The sequence below is a fragment of the Panthera tigris genome, chromosome X (genome assembly GCF_018350195.1).
Source record: "Panthera tigris isolate Pti1 chromosome X, P.tigris_Pti1_mat1.1, whole genome shotgun sequence".
NCBI classification, from domain to species: domain Eukaryota; kingdom Metazoa; phylum Chordata; class Mammalia; order Carnivora; family Felidae; genus Panthera; species Panthera tigris.
Window position 1 is genome coordinate 90,776,602 of NC_056677.1, and position 15,213 is coordinate 90,791,814.

Here is a 15,213-nt window from a genome sequence, read left to right on the forward strand (position 1 = left end):
AAAAAAAATCTCACATGGCTAAATAAAGAATTAATATAGGGGCTCTTCAAGCAATGTCTGAGTGCCCCACGCTCAAATGTCCCTAACAACTGGTTTTTATGAGGATAATTTGAAAGGCAACTTTGATTTAAATAGCTTTGGGGTGATAATAGGGTTCTCAATGCCTTTGCTTGATCCACAAAGACAGATTTGTAATGATTTTAATGATTCTCTCTTGACATTCAATGGTTAATAAGAGGAGGGTTGTGAAATTTACATGATGCCAATCATTTCAAAAATATATTTTAAGGACAAAATAGATTTTATCTATATTTCATGATTACATGAGGGTGGAAAGAAGAAAATCTGATTAAGGTCAGAGGATCTGCTGAAAAGTGGACAAAGTTTGAAAAAAAAACCTACTTAGCACTTTAAAGAGTGTCTGTGTAGGTACCACAGCTCCAAATCCAGCTAATAAAGAGGAAGCCACAATTTTATAAAAGGTGAAATATTAATCAGACTTCTCTACTACCTCATTTCATGTCCTTTCAGTATTACATTGAGATGCCTTACTGGTAAAGCTGTTTTCCTATTTGAAAACCATAAAAAAAATGAATTCGATGTTATTCGCAAACGACAATACATATAGACAAACTTACTTTTTCTCTGGGTCCAAACAATAAGAAGCTGAAAATAACTATAGTTGTTTTTTTTTTTATAGCCTTATTTATTGACAATTGCTTTTCGCATTGAAGGCTACGGGACCCGGCAAAATACCAAAACGCCTTTAGTCATCAGATTTAAGTGTGCTCACATATTTTAAATATTGAAGTGTATCTCATTGTATTTAAAATCATGAGTAGTATCAGTAATAGTTTTCCATTAAGCAGCATCAGAGCCAATCTGAACGTATGCCCAGTCTCCTTTCTGGAGTCTGTTACAAATGGACCCTAATTTTCACGTGCGCTCAAACTTACAACAAACACTACTGTGCCTCTTGCTTTCCCTGGAAGGTTTGGTGGACCGCCAGAGGCTGGGGATTGTAAATGGAGGATAGTCTGGGGCAATTAGGGTATTTAGTTTGCCAGAACCTCCGAGGCCTTGAACATTTGGGATAAATGGTTATTTCCTGTTCTTGGGAAGGCCCTCTGCCCCCAACAGTCTCCCTTGCTACTCAGCCAAATGACGAGGCAGGCAGGACCCTGCAAAAGAAATCCCTGTTATATAAGGAGAGCCCCGTCTCCAGACAGAAGCAGCATCAATTGAAAGGAAAATCAGGTTTGATTTGAAAAACCAGTATGATCCCCGTAGACTCTTTCAGAGGCAGCATATACAGTTGATGTGGATAGGTCAAGCCTTCTGGGTGAGGGCACCTGCATTTTGGGGGTGCAGGGTAAATAAGGAATAGCAGGCTATCAGCTTGCAATTTGACAGGCTTTCATTAGAATAAAATTATAGTCCCAAGTCCCGTTGGACTTGTAGAGTAGAGTTGATCCCCATTTCTGACTAGGTAACAGGAGAAATGTGTTCCATTGCTGCGACCTTGGTTTCTTTGTGCCTCAATATTCTCATCAGGGGAGTGGGGTTATCTATCCTGCCCTCCTTATACTGTGGCTGTACCTAATGAGATGGTTAATGTAAAAGTATTTTGAATAAGTAGAAGGGGCTCCATAAATGCAGGACATGCATTGTAAGTGCTCTCATTGGCTGGCACAGAACTGGGCACACAACCATTGTCCAGGAAATATCTGTTGAACGGATGGATGTCTTACGTAGGCAATGAACGTTTGCATGGCAATTTATCATTTGAAATGTGCATTTCGGCTCATGGTCTCTTCATGGCAGCCATGTTTAGTAGATATTATCTGTGCCCCTCATGTTGTATCTGCAGAAATGGCAGCTCAGAGAAGGGGCAGCTAGAAACCGGCAAAGCTGACTCAAACCCGGGTTTGTGTAATGCCTGATTTAGCATGCAGATTTCCATCACACCACACTGCTCCTTTTGGTCACTGCCTCCTTAAAGACGGGATTTTTTTTTTTTTAAGCTCAAATGAGGAAAACCCTCCAAAGAAAACATGATACCTAACTCTGAGGCATTCTGCCTAGAATTTATTGCCATGGTAGATATTGAAAAGGGTCTTTATTTCCACGGTTTGATGATCATGGGAGAATCTGAACCCTTCCCATCTGAGGGTTCATTAGTGAAGTCTGGGGGGAAAAAAAACTTTTGGAAACCCAGAAATTTGTAAGTTGGGTTTGTCACAAACATAAACTCGCCCCGTCAGAGCTTAGGAGAATGGGGAAGGGAATGCTCCTTCTTGGTTATCTTGCTGCACCCAACTGTGAAGACGAGAGGGCCTTTAGGTTAAAGACCGAATATTAAGAAAGTCAGTAAACAGAATCAAAGCTAGGGCTTTAGGCATCAATCAAAGGGAGCTTCTAGCTAACAAAGGGAATGTGCATGTTGTCTAAGATGAGGGACCCTGGGTGTCCCGGGGTGGGGGTAGTATCATGGGTGGTTGGGTGAAGCAGAGTGTGGGGTTTTGCATAGAGATAATGGTCTTAGGCAGTACTATTTCAATTAGGACCCACTGCCTAGAGATGGAGTACGAAGAAGGCTGTATGGACACAGGCAAGTGGGAGGGGTGGATCCAGAGGATGGAAAGTTGGGAATCGCCAAGGGAAGTCGAGGGAGCCTGCCACGTAGAACACAAGACTGCAGCTAGGAGCTTTTGCTACTCACTGGCCTGGAAATCGTGGGGAGCTGGGCAACCTCTTAAGAAGAAAATCACTTGTTCTCCACCTGTGGGTCAGCCTTCACATGGAAACCAGATTTGGCTCTAAAGCTTGAAATCTGCCTCAGTCTCTTAAAGAGAACCGTTCTCTGATAGAGGAAATCCCGTCTGCAGTTTACAAACTGCTTTAGATTGGGGTGAGTGGGAGAGAAAGGGCGGGCATTTAAGGGGGTGAGAGGGAGAGAGCATGGCTCTGGAGGTGTTATCCCTGGCTGTTTTTTTCCCCTGCTGTCCCCCCCCCCCCCGCTGCCCCCGTCCCCACCGGCCCCAGTGTCCCCCCTTGTGCTGTACTTGAAGTGAAATGGGAGATCATAGCGATTAGGAATTTGCAGAGCAAACTGAATGTGGAAGACCTAGCTAGTGACCAAGCTAGATGTATGGACACGCATCTACCAGGGAACATACGGCTGATCAAATGCATATTGGCGGCCAGACATCCCGGGGCCTGAACGGGACCATACAAGTCCTCTGATCCACCTTTATTTAGGACACATGTACTCAATCCAGAGAGAGAAGACGGTTCAAAGAAACTCAAAGAAAAAAGAGCGCACAATTTCCTTTCATTCCATCGAGGAAACACTTTATCAAAACATACAAAACAATTCAGAATCATAAAAGGCAAACAAGTAGTCAGCAGATCCAGGATCAAGTCCCACACGCCACCATTTAGTGTCGGCAACATCTCTGTCCCTCAGTTTCCCCATGAGCACAACGGAAATACGATGGCTGCCCCGGGCGCCTCAGAGTGCTATTGGGGGAATCTAATGAAATTAAGCATGTGAGCTGTTTTCACTGTTGAAACAGTGCTTAATTTCATTACATTCCCCCAATAGCACTCTGAGGCGCCCGGGGCAGCCATCGTATTTCCGTTGTGCTCATGGGGAAACTGAGGGACAGAGATGTTGCCGACACTAAATGGCAGTAGTATTAGAAAACATTCATTGTTAGCAAATTACATCTCTTTTCTGTCCTTAGTGGAAAATGAGATTTGATCACCTGCCTCAACTAAGACACTCATTGACATTTAAAAGACCAGTATAAAATGGCCCCTCTGTCATTCAGTACGCACTCTCTCTTCCACCCCTCCTTTTTGGCTGGCTTGCCCCGCTACCCACTTTTCCCCCCTCGCGGATGAAAAAGCGCATCCTATAAGTCTAATTTTACAGCCTTGCGAGAATCGAATTCCAATTTTTGTAGAATGTTACACTGGAAGGACTCTTAGAAATCACTTCGCCCAACTTGCTTTTACAGGAAGGTGAAAACTCGGGCCCAAGGTTACACAGTTTACACACCTCCTGCTTTTTAGAATCCTCTCTGTCTTCTTACAAGAATGCACTTAAGAGTTTTGTGCACAAATTGTCAGAAGGTGAGATGATTTCGAATCAAGGCTAATCAAAGAAATACTCTTTGGGGGTCACAAAGAGACTTTTTCTGCTTTTAATTTAGGAACTGAAACACCCAAGGATGTGGAAAGACTTTTTTAAACCTATTCCTGACAACACAAGTGTTTAGACTTTTCCCTAGCCTGCTAGGGACTCTATAAGGATAACTAAAGAATACTATTCCAATTCCAAGTATTCATGCGCGCGCGCGCACACGTACACGCTCGTGCACACAAACAGCCAGAGGAAAGAAAGAGTTAATTAGCAGTCCGCCCTCCACCCACCCAAAGAATCTTTTTTTTTAATTCCCCCAGACCATAAAACGTCCTCACTTTCACAACAAAGATTAGCAAATGAGACATTAGCCACCCTTCAATAAAACATTAATACAAATCACAATGCGTCATCTTGAAGCCAGAGGTGACTGTCTGGATGTTAGAATTTGTTTAATTTCCCCATGTGTTTCTAACCAAACTTCAAGCTCCAAAGCCTCGGAACCAATCGCAATTGCAATACTCTGAACCTTTTCGTTTTTCTGCCCTGCCCTCTCAGCCCACTCTGGTCAAGGAGCCCAATTAAGCCCCTAGCTGCAAATCAAAGTTTAAACTAAAGCCAAAGTCAGAGAAGAATAAAACCAGGCCGGCCACGGGCTGATAATGAAATAGCCAAGATCAACCTGTCACCAGGGCAGGAGGACCCCCGGCTGTGCAGACAGGATAGCCACTCCCTCTGCTGCAAAAGCACACAGCCTGTGCACCCCACTTCCAAGGGCTTTTAAAGACCTTTTGTGCATAGTGTAGATCCAAGCTCATGCCTGCAGTTCAATAATTTGCCCACAGCTGGGGGTCAGCAGAAGCTAGAGGGAAGCACGGTCAGCCTGGTTTCTCCCTCTCACACCTCTCTCCCAGGTTTATTCTTCCTTATCAGGAAAACCACGCCACACCACGCACGCGTGCGCGCGCACACACGCACACGCCCCCCCCCCCACCCCACGCAACTGACCAGATATCACCAGAAAAATCTCATCGCCAGGCAACCACAATCACCCCCACACACCTACTCGATTCCGACAAATCCGAAAATGGTAGCTGCAGAGTTCGATGAACTCTAAAGTTCAAGTTTCTTCACCTCTTTCAAAAGACTCCAAGTCATCCAGCAGATAAAACTGCAGGGCGAGTTTGCAAATGCCCTCGCTGCTCACCTGAGTTATCCCAGGAGCCCTGCTGCTGCTGCTGCTGCTGCTGCTGCTGCTGCCGCTGCTCTTGGCCAGGTAACCCCTACCAAGTCTGTTCAGTCAGTGCGGCTGAACAAAGATTCTGGCTTTCTTAACCTGAAAACTATTTGGGCTGTACCAAGCTCTGCTCACAGGGGGAGGTGCCTTGCAGAAACTTCAGGAGCCTTTGCCCCGCCTAGCAGTCAGAAACTGATCCTGAGTCATGAGGAAAATCTGGAAAGCGCCCCTGCCAGATGTGCAGACGGGATGCCCACTCCAGATCCACCCGCCAGCAAATTGGAAAACTCAGGAAGCCACGTTTGAAAGCTCTCTCTGTTCCAAGGAGACATAGGACTTTCAGGGAGGGGTCTGATAGATTTCTGACTTTTCTGTTCCCGGGGTTAATAGTGCAGATGTGGACATTACTCAAGAGAGGACAGGGAGAGAAAAATCTTGAAGGGTCGACAAAGTTCTTGAGGGCTAGGCTGCAGATGTCTCACAGCGATGGGGGCCCCGGGGAGTGAGTGGGAGAGAAAGTGGAGCTAATGGGGCACGGGAAAAGAACAGATTGCTTTGGGAAGCAACAGGTTACATTTGGCCAAGGGCAGAGAGAAGGGAGCATTAAGAGGAAAGTGAGTGGAGATTGATTCCACGGCAGTTGCAAGAAGCCTAGTTTCGAGCACCCAAGCGGGCGGTGGCAATCCTGCCTGGCCGTGTTAGGTGAAAAGCAGGGCAAAGGTGTCTGCTCAGAAAAGCCAACCAAGAGGCTTCGGGGGGGGGGGATACCTGTAAAATGCTCTGCTGCATCCCAGTCAGGGTCCTGTTCCCTGAGACATTGACTGGGACACGATCCCGGGGATACAGTTCTCAAGTTGTTTTGTTTCCATTTTCACAACCTACATCTCATCATCTCATTCCCCAGCGCGCCTCACCAACGTGGCATCAACCTTTTGACCTGGAATTATATCACTCTCTGCCCCTACCCTTGCACCAACTCTCTTTCTGGCTACTTGAAGGGGAGAAGACAGGGGAAGAAGGAGGGAGAGAGGAAGGGAGAGACAGAGAGAGAGAAAGAGGGAGGGAGGGAGAGAGGGAGGGAGAACAAGTGAGCAAGGACCCCAAAAAGGAAAGAAAGTGTGCTTTCTCTACTCACTGGCCCCATACCAATATTTTCATGAAACAGATCTGAGCAATTCTATAACTCTGGTCTCTGAGATCTCCCTCTTGGCATTTCCCTATAACTCCCTCGGTGCCTTCTCCTCCTCTGTGCCAAAGTGGAAACTGAGCTAGAAGTAGGGGGCAATACAAAACACCGAAGCCCAGGAGAATTAGGGCTTTAAATACTGGCACCCAAATTAATCCTTGAGTGACAGATTTCTCAAGCAAGTATCCCCCATGTTGTGGGACTTGGGCTTTGAAACCAAGGAGGGGCGGTGTTTTGTCTGGGGTCACCTTCTTTGGCCATCTTCTCCACCTCCATAATTTTCAAGTGAGCAGCGAATCATAGACTCGGGGAATTGGAAGGAAACTTAGAGGCCATATCTACCCATCCACTCAGCGTAGAAATATCCTCCCGATAATCTGGAAAGCTCATCTCTCTGGAAAGCAGCTTGTTTCACGTTTGAGCATCCCCAAACTGTTAAACACTTATTACTTAGGTTGAGCAAAAATTAGCTTCCTGTAAACTATTTTGAATTCCTCTTTCCCATGACAGACTTGTGTACAATATTGGTCATGTCACCCCACGTCTTCTGTCCTCCAGGCTAAATATCTTTAGTTCACTTAAACTATACTTCATGGGACACAGTGTTTAGATCTTTTGCCATTCTGGTTGTTGTTCAAGCATAGATTTGCTCAGTGCACAGCTTGCAGCTCAGTTAAATCCCTCTTCTGTTTCTTGTATGAACTACTATTATTTGCCTGATTCTATGCTTATACAATTGACTTTTTATTAATTTATTTATTTTGAGGGAAGGGATTTTGAGAAAGAGAGGGAAGGAGAGAGAGAGAGAGAGAGAGAGCGAGAGAGAGAGAGAGAGAGAGAGAGAGAAGGGCAGAGGGAGAGCAGGCTCCACGCTCAGCACGGAGCCCATCTCTGGGCTCAATCCCACGACCTTGGCATCATGACCTGAGCTGAAATCAAGAGTTGGACGCTCAACCGACTGAGCCACCCAGGCGCCCCTACAGTTGACTTTTATTTTAACCTAGATGCTGTGCTTTACATGCGTTCTCATAAACCATCACCTTGTTTATTTTTTCTTTCGATGTACCCCTTGTAACTTTTTTAGATCTTGAGTCTTTCATGTAAAACACATTCTCTATATCATTGTTTCTCAACCTTTTTTGCATTATCACACCTCTAAAGAGCCTTTTAAGACATTATTTTCCTAATATTTTCCCATGAGACTTTACTAACACAGATATGCCATATATATGTTTATGTACAGTAATCCTATCCGGGCTCTGTATATAAAAGATTTCTTTTCACTCCTCAAGAAGGAATTTTTGCCCTCTTGGGGGCGATATCGCCCCCATTGACAGTGCACACTCTATATCACCAAGTTTCTTTTATCAGCATATTTGATCAACCAGACTAACAAAATTATCGAATGAGATAGGGTTCAGGATAAAACACTACCGCATAACCTTGGCATCCTACCCATATTAACAAGCACATTTCATAAGGTTGTCCAAACTGGAAGCAATCCGTACAACTTCTGCTGCCACCCAGCTCCTATTCTCCCATCTTCTGCATGAGGATATCATAAGACTTTCTCAAATGTTTCACTGAAATCCAGGTACATTACGCTACAGTATTCCCTTCAGCTACTCTTTTAGATACCCATTCAAAAAAGGAAATGGGTTTAGTTAGGCATGACTTACTTTTAGTGAGCTCATGCTTACCCCTAGTGATTTCCGCTCCCTTTCTAAAGCCTTAAAAATCATCTGCTTAATAGTGCATTCTATACTTTTTCCAAAGACCAATGCCATGCTCACTGGTCTGTAGTTTCCAGGATCTACATTTTGCACCCTGAAACACCACCCCGCCCCTTCAGCTAAAAAAACTGGAACATTTGCCTGCCTCTTTGCATCTCTCACCTCTTGCCTTTGCCATAATTTCTCAAAGGTTACTAAGACTGGCTCTGTGATACATCTGCACATTCTCTCAGTAGCCTCGGATGTAATTTGTCTGGGCCTGGAAACTTGAACTCATTGAAGGCAGCTAAGTACTCCCTTATTATCTCCTCATCTATCTTGGGCTTTAATTCTCTTTCCAGTTCAAAGATCATGCTCCTTGATGGAGAGGTTAAGTAACTTGCCCACAGTTGCACACCTAGTAAATTGGCGGAGCTGGAATTGAAATCCTGCTCTGTCTGATTTTAAGATCTCCCTCTTAACCAGCATGCTGTGTAGCTTTCAAGTACCAAATGAGTGGTATGGCCCATGGGTGCTATATGAGTTCCAAAGTGGGAGAGGGTCTTCTAGCAAGAGTAGCCAGCACAGGCTCAGTAAAAGAGGTGACACTGCAGCTGGATCTTTAAGAATGAGGAGGATTCTGATAGGAAGAGGGGAGCAACATGTGCATAGGTGGTAGGATGATAGAGGAAATTGACCATACCATCCCAGGCAGGGGAAATAATGAAGAAGAAGTTACCTTGGGTCTTGCCTCACGGTGCACTTCGTTGATCGTTGTGAACACTAAGAGACCACAAAAGGTCAAGGGATAGCCGGGTGTTCCTGCTTTCCCTTAGTATGTAGCCAGTCATTCAAGCTTTGTGCTTAGGAGGAGTTGTACTGGGCCCGTCACAATCCCCCTGAGCCTTGCTTTCCTGCTCTCTAAAATAGGAATAATGGTGGGAATAACGGGAGGCCTTCTTCCGAGGGTCAGTCAACTTAGAATACTGCCTGGCATACAGTTGGGACTCAACGAATCCTTAATACTGTCATTATTACTATTACGATTATTATTACTATTACTGAGATTCATTTATTCATTCAACAAACATTTGCTGAACTCCTCCTGTGTGCCAGATACTATGTCGGGTCCTGGGGACATAATGGTGAAACATGATCTCAGCTCTCGATGAGTTAAAGGTCAGCCATCTGTTTACTTTGTGAAAGTTTTCCGTCTGTACTTTTTTTTTATTCTTGGTTTCACATTCTGAGTAAAGTGGTTCGTTTTACTTCTTCAAAAGTTTTGACCTCCTTCAAAAGTTTGTGGGGATAGTGGTAAGGAGCCTTTGATCCAGTAGCCCAGGATTTGTGGAACGAGTTGTTGGCCGCTCTTTCCAAGACACTATAGATTCTGACTGATTCCATCTCAGCGTTCACCCAAGTCTTGGGTTCTGCCGTTTTGCATCCTCCAACCACATTCCCAGCCCAATCATTTCTCTCATCTTGGGCCTGTTCCAACGATAGATTGTAAAATCGAGTTCCCCTGTGGGGAAAAGTCAGCTGCACCCAGTGTGTATGTGGGGGTGGGGGGGGGGTGGGTTGCTGCACATCAGGGCAGTGTGCTGCGGCAGTGTGGGGCAGCACCATTTGGTTTTGGCCGGCTAACTGCAGTCCCTGCCTATTTTGACATCAGAATCCCCCAAGGCCAGTGAGAGTGTGAACAGAAGCCACGGAAGAGGATGGACCGTCAGCTTCCAAACCAAATAGCCTTGGGCCAGTGTGGGGTGGAGTTCAACCAAGACTTTGGGAGGGGGTAAATTGGACGTCTTCCCTGTTGGCCTGGTTAACACAAAAATATGTTTCATTGGGCTGTCGGCAGAACTTCCTTTAATTAAGGGAAGCAACTCATTTGCCTTGTCAACTAAAGGGCTCTAGTTTCTCAATATTAGTCAAAGAAAACCTCTGTCCCTAAATAAATGGTTACAGTGGTTCCTAATCTCTGACTATATCAAATCTGTGCTCCTCTGTTCGGTCACCAAGGCCCTTGCTCCACTAAGGGATGTCATTTTAGCCATTTTCCATGACTGGTTTCACCACTACTCCTTGGCACTGGTCTAGTTTGCCTTTGTGTTCCATTTCTTGGGGCTGCACAAGATATTCAGGAACACAACCACCACCGACTAGTGCTGGGGTAGGAAACTCGGGGCTGGAGAAGTGTGGCTAGGGATGATGCATCGGTTACAGATGTCATCCAAGACTGAAACCCTAGAGAATTGAGCATTAGGGACCAAGTGAGTGTGGGGCAAAGCGAGGAGTCAGGAATTGAGGTGATCCACAATCCATGGACCGGGAAGCATTGTGCAAGGTGAATGGAACCAAACAGTACAAGGCAAAGGCTGAGAGTAAAGCCAGAGATCAGGTACTCACTCTAACGAGGTGTTGGATCCATGGCATGATTCAATCCTGCGCCCGCGTTTTTACTCAAAATGTCCCTCAGCTAGGACTGTCTTGGCCAACCCCTCTGTCTATCCAAGTCTTGCTTATCCTTTGATTCTCCACCCTAACTTTCTCTGCAATGCCTCCTTCCTCCCTCACTGATCGGCAACCTCTGAAGGATCATCTCATTTTGAGTCAACATCATGTCACACAGGGTTCTAGTTAATCATCGTCCAACTGTTTCATATGTATACTTGGGTTTTCTCAAACTCCTTCAGGTCAGCAGCTCTGGGTTTCGCTCTCTTCCGGGCACGAAACACAGGGAGAGACACCGAGTAGGGGTGCAGGAAACACTTGTCAGCAGGTTCCAGAGATGTTCAGAATGGAAGTCGGTCGCAACTTAGCAAGAGACCCTGAGATGGGTCCGTCACACACTCACGAAAAGTGCTTAGAAAACCAAGTCGAACCGTCCTCTGGGATTTCAAAACTTGAGAAACAGGGGAGGTCTGAAGGAAATGATAGTATCTCTTTGTCAGAGCTACACATCCATAAACAGCCCTTTAAGTGCTGGGAAAGCTTATAGAATTCGAACAAAAAGGGCGGAGACAGCCTTGAGCTGTCACTGAGCCTGAGAGTGAAGTAAAGATTGAGAGGGGTTGGAAACAAACAGAACTATGAAGCACTTCCAACATGGGGCGGGGGTGGGGGGGTGGGTGGGTGGGGAAGGAATCTTTTTCAATCCCAGTAAAATGTCATTCATCTGGCCTCCGCTAATTTAGGATTTTTGAAAAAAAAAATTGAACTAAGGGAGGCTGTAGCTTGTTATAGCCAGATCTTGAAAGAAAAGAGCTGCTAAACTAATTAAGCCTCCTCGGTGTTGGAAGAGGGAGTGGGGGATGGGACGAGGTCTTGTTTGACTTAGTTAAAAGGAGTTTTCCCAGTTCCCTCCTAGAGCTCTTTAGAAGTCTCATTAAGCTAATTATAAGTCCCAGTTGTATAGTCTTTCTTGTCCTGTTTTTCCCCTGTTGTAAATACTTGGGAGTATTAAAACTGCATTTAGAAAAACTCCAAATTCGACTTTTCACTATTTTAGAGCCATTCCCCCTCCTCAGTTGGTGCCAAGAAAGAAGGTATGGAAAGCCCCAAAGTACTGGGAGCTTTCATGCGCCATCTCATTTAATCTTCACAAAAACAACTCCACCGGAGGGATTGTTCTTCCCCGTTAACGGAGGTAGGGGAGATGCTGGGCGCAGGGTGGGGAGATGCTGGGCGCAGGGTGGGGTGATGGCGGTGGAGTGTTAAGTATCCAGCCTCGGGCCACACAGGAAGGAAATAAGGGAGCCCTGTTGTGTTGTTTTGTTTTGTTTTGTTTTTTTGAAACAGCAATTCTTCCAACGCCAAAGTCCTCCAGCTTTCTCTTGGATGGCGTTGCCTCTGGAATTGAAAATAACCATTGACTGATGGGGGGGGGGGATTTGAACACTTTTCTTGCCATATCTTGCTTTATTGACCCATGTAAGTGGCCACGAATTCATGAGAAGAACACATGGTCAAAAACAGAGGCGATGTGTGTGGTAACACAGCCTGCAACCCGCCCAAGCGCCCTAATGTCAGAGATGGAGAACAGACCTAGTGTTTGCCACAGGTGAGGAAGGGGGTCGCAGGAAGGAGGTGGGCGCAGTGACGAAAGGATCATACCACAAAGGCTCCTTGAGGTGTCTGCACTGTCCACAATCTTGACTGTGGTGGTGGATGCACGAGCCCACGTGTGGGAACATTGTATAGACTTCACATCTGCGCTCAGATGAGTGTCGGTAAAACAGGAAGTCCGGATAACATTGGTGGATTGTACCAATATCGATACCCCCGTTGCCATATACTAGAGTTTTGCAAAATGTTCCCTTTGGGGAAAACTGGGGAAAGGACCCACAGGATCTCTCTGTGCTATTTCTCACAACTGCATGAGAATCCACACTCATCTCAAAAACAGTGCAATGCAAAAAGAGAGTATATGTAGGGGGAAGGTTGGCAGGTACGTCAAATATATTGTACCTAATCAGACAGACCTGGTAGACCGGGGCAGGATAGCCAAGACCTGGAGGTGGTGGGACCCTCTCAAGCTCAGAGAAAGGTCACACGGGTCGCTGAGCCTGACTGAGGGCGAAAGAATGGGAGTGTGGTGTAAAATTCGAAGGAACAGATTTCACGCTCGGAGGCCTTTCATTCAAGGCCGTAACTTTGCAGGTTCCTCTGCTCTTTTCTGGGAGACTGAACCCTGCTCCCAGAGACCTGACTACGATGGGCCCTAGCTAGAAAAAGCTACATAATTTGTGAGGCCCAGTGCTAAATGAAAATGAGGGGCCTCTTGTTCAAAACATAGAAGGAATTTCAAGACGGTGACTGCAAAGCATGAAACCAGGCACGGGGCCTCTCTAAGGGGGAGGGGGGGGGTCTGTGTGACTGCACAAGTTCTGGCCCCAGGGAACATTTCTGCTAAATCTTCACAGTTTCAACCTCTAGAGAATTCAGACTAGCACCCCCTTCTGACCCCTCCCTGCTTGCTTGGATTGACTGAGGTGACTGAGGCCCAAGTGGCCTTTTGGGACTTAATCATTGTAAAGTCACCGTACTGGGCACTTGGAAAATCCCCGCTGACTGGTCGGCTGCACTGCTGTGGCTTAGACCACATAGAGCAAGAGAGGTGGGTAGGACAGAGTCGAGAGACAGAAGGCAGGCAGAAAAACCCTGGGTGCCTAATTGCAAAGTGAGGATTGAAGATGAAGAGCAGACCAGGGTGGTGGCCATTCCAACGTGTGTGGTGAAGGGGACACTAAACTATAGCCTGGGGGAACCTGGGTGTCTCAGTCGGTTAAGCGTCGGACTCTGGCTCAGGTCGTGATCTCATGGTTCATGGGTTCGAGCCCCACGTCGGGCTCTGTGCTGACAGCTCAGAGCCTGGAGCCTGCTTCGGATTCTATGTCTCCCTCTCTCTCTGCACCCCCCCCTCCCGCCAACTCCCGCTCTATCTGCCTCTCTCTCAAAAATAAAATAAACATTAAAAAAAAAACTATGGCCTGGAGGCCTGGGTTCAAATGCCAGCCTGGTACTCTTGGAGCAATTAATGAATCTCTGGGTGTGTCAGTTTCCTCATCTGTAAAATGGAGCTAATAACAATAGTACTTATTGAATTGTGAGGACCAGATGAAATCATGGATATGAAAGCACTGTGAAAGCTCTCAGAATATATAGAAATGTAAGACGTGATTATGACATACACATCCCAAAGCCTCTCCTAGCAGGTGGCGACTACTTGATCTAACACCTGAAATAAGAAATAAGGTTAAAATTAGGGCACCTGGGTAGCTCAGTCGGTTGAGCGTCCGACTTCCACTCAGGTCATGATCTCATGGTTTGGGAGTTCGAGCCTCACATTGGGCTCTCTGCTGTCAGCACAGAGCCAGCTTTGGATCCTCTGGCCCTCCCCCACTTGTTCTCTCTCTCTCTCTCTCTCTCTCTCTCTCTCCCTGAGAAATAAACATTTATTTATTTATATCTAAAGAAAGAAATAAGGTTAAAATTCATGCCCCCTGACTTCTGATTCTGGCCCAGATAGAGAAGTGCCATTCTTCCCTCCAAGGGCCTCCGTCCTACAACTAAAACACACTAGACATGACACAATAATCATAGAAAGACTGAAAGGTGGGAGAAAGGCAGACAACCCAAGGACCTCAGGGCTTGAGGAACGATACAGTCTTGTGTTCTCTGGGTTTTCTTATCGCCTCCCATATATCCCAAACAAGACGCTGCAGAAACCCCCAACCCAGAATTTTTGCCAGGAACAGACAAAAAAAGTTGCAAAAAATCCTGTTCCGCTTAGCCAAAGGACTAAGAAAATGGGGACCTAACAAAAGAGCATGATTTGGGGGGGGACTACTCGCCCTATTCTGCCTAAACACCAATGGAACCACGACTGTACAGCACTCCCCTGGGGTTTCAGAGGGGCTGAGTGGGAAGCTGATCTTCTGTGCTCTGCCTGGTGGAGACAGTCAGTGCCCCAATGCCCTCATCAGAGCAGTGCAGTGGTATCTAAGTCTCCACTCCCATCCTGCCACAAGGCGACTGAATGAGACAAAGTGACGCAGGGCTCATAGGCTTTAACAAGCAATTAAGTTCTCTTGAAACCAAAAAGAAGAAGAAGAAGAAGAAGAAGAAGAAGAAGAAGAAGAAGAAGAAAAAGGAAAATCTCAGCAAAGGAACAGAAAATGTAAAGAAAAGCCAATAGGAAATTTCAGAACTGAAAAGTAATAACTGAAAAAAATACTCACTGGACAGGCTCAACAGTAGAGCGGAGATAGGACAGACTTGGTAAATGCCGAGATAGATCAATAGAATTTACCCAGATCAATAGAGAGATAAGATAGACGGAAAAAAGTAAGTGATCAGGGCCTCGCAGATCTGTGGGACACAGTTCATATGTGTATCATTGGAGCCCCAAAAGGAAGCAGTAATGAGC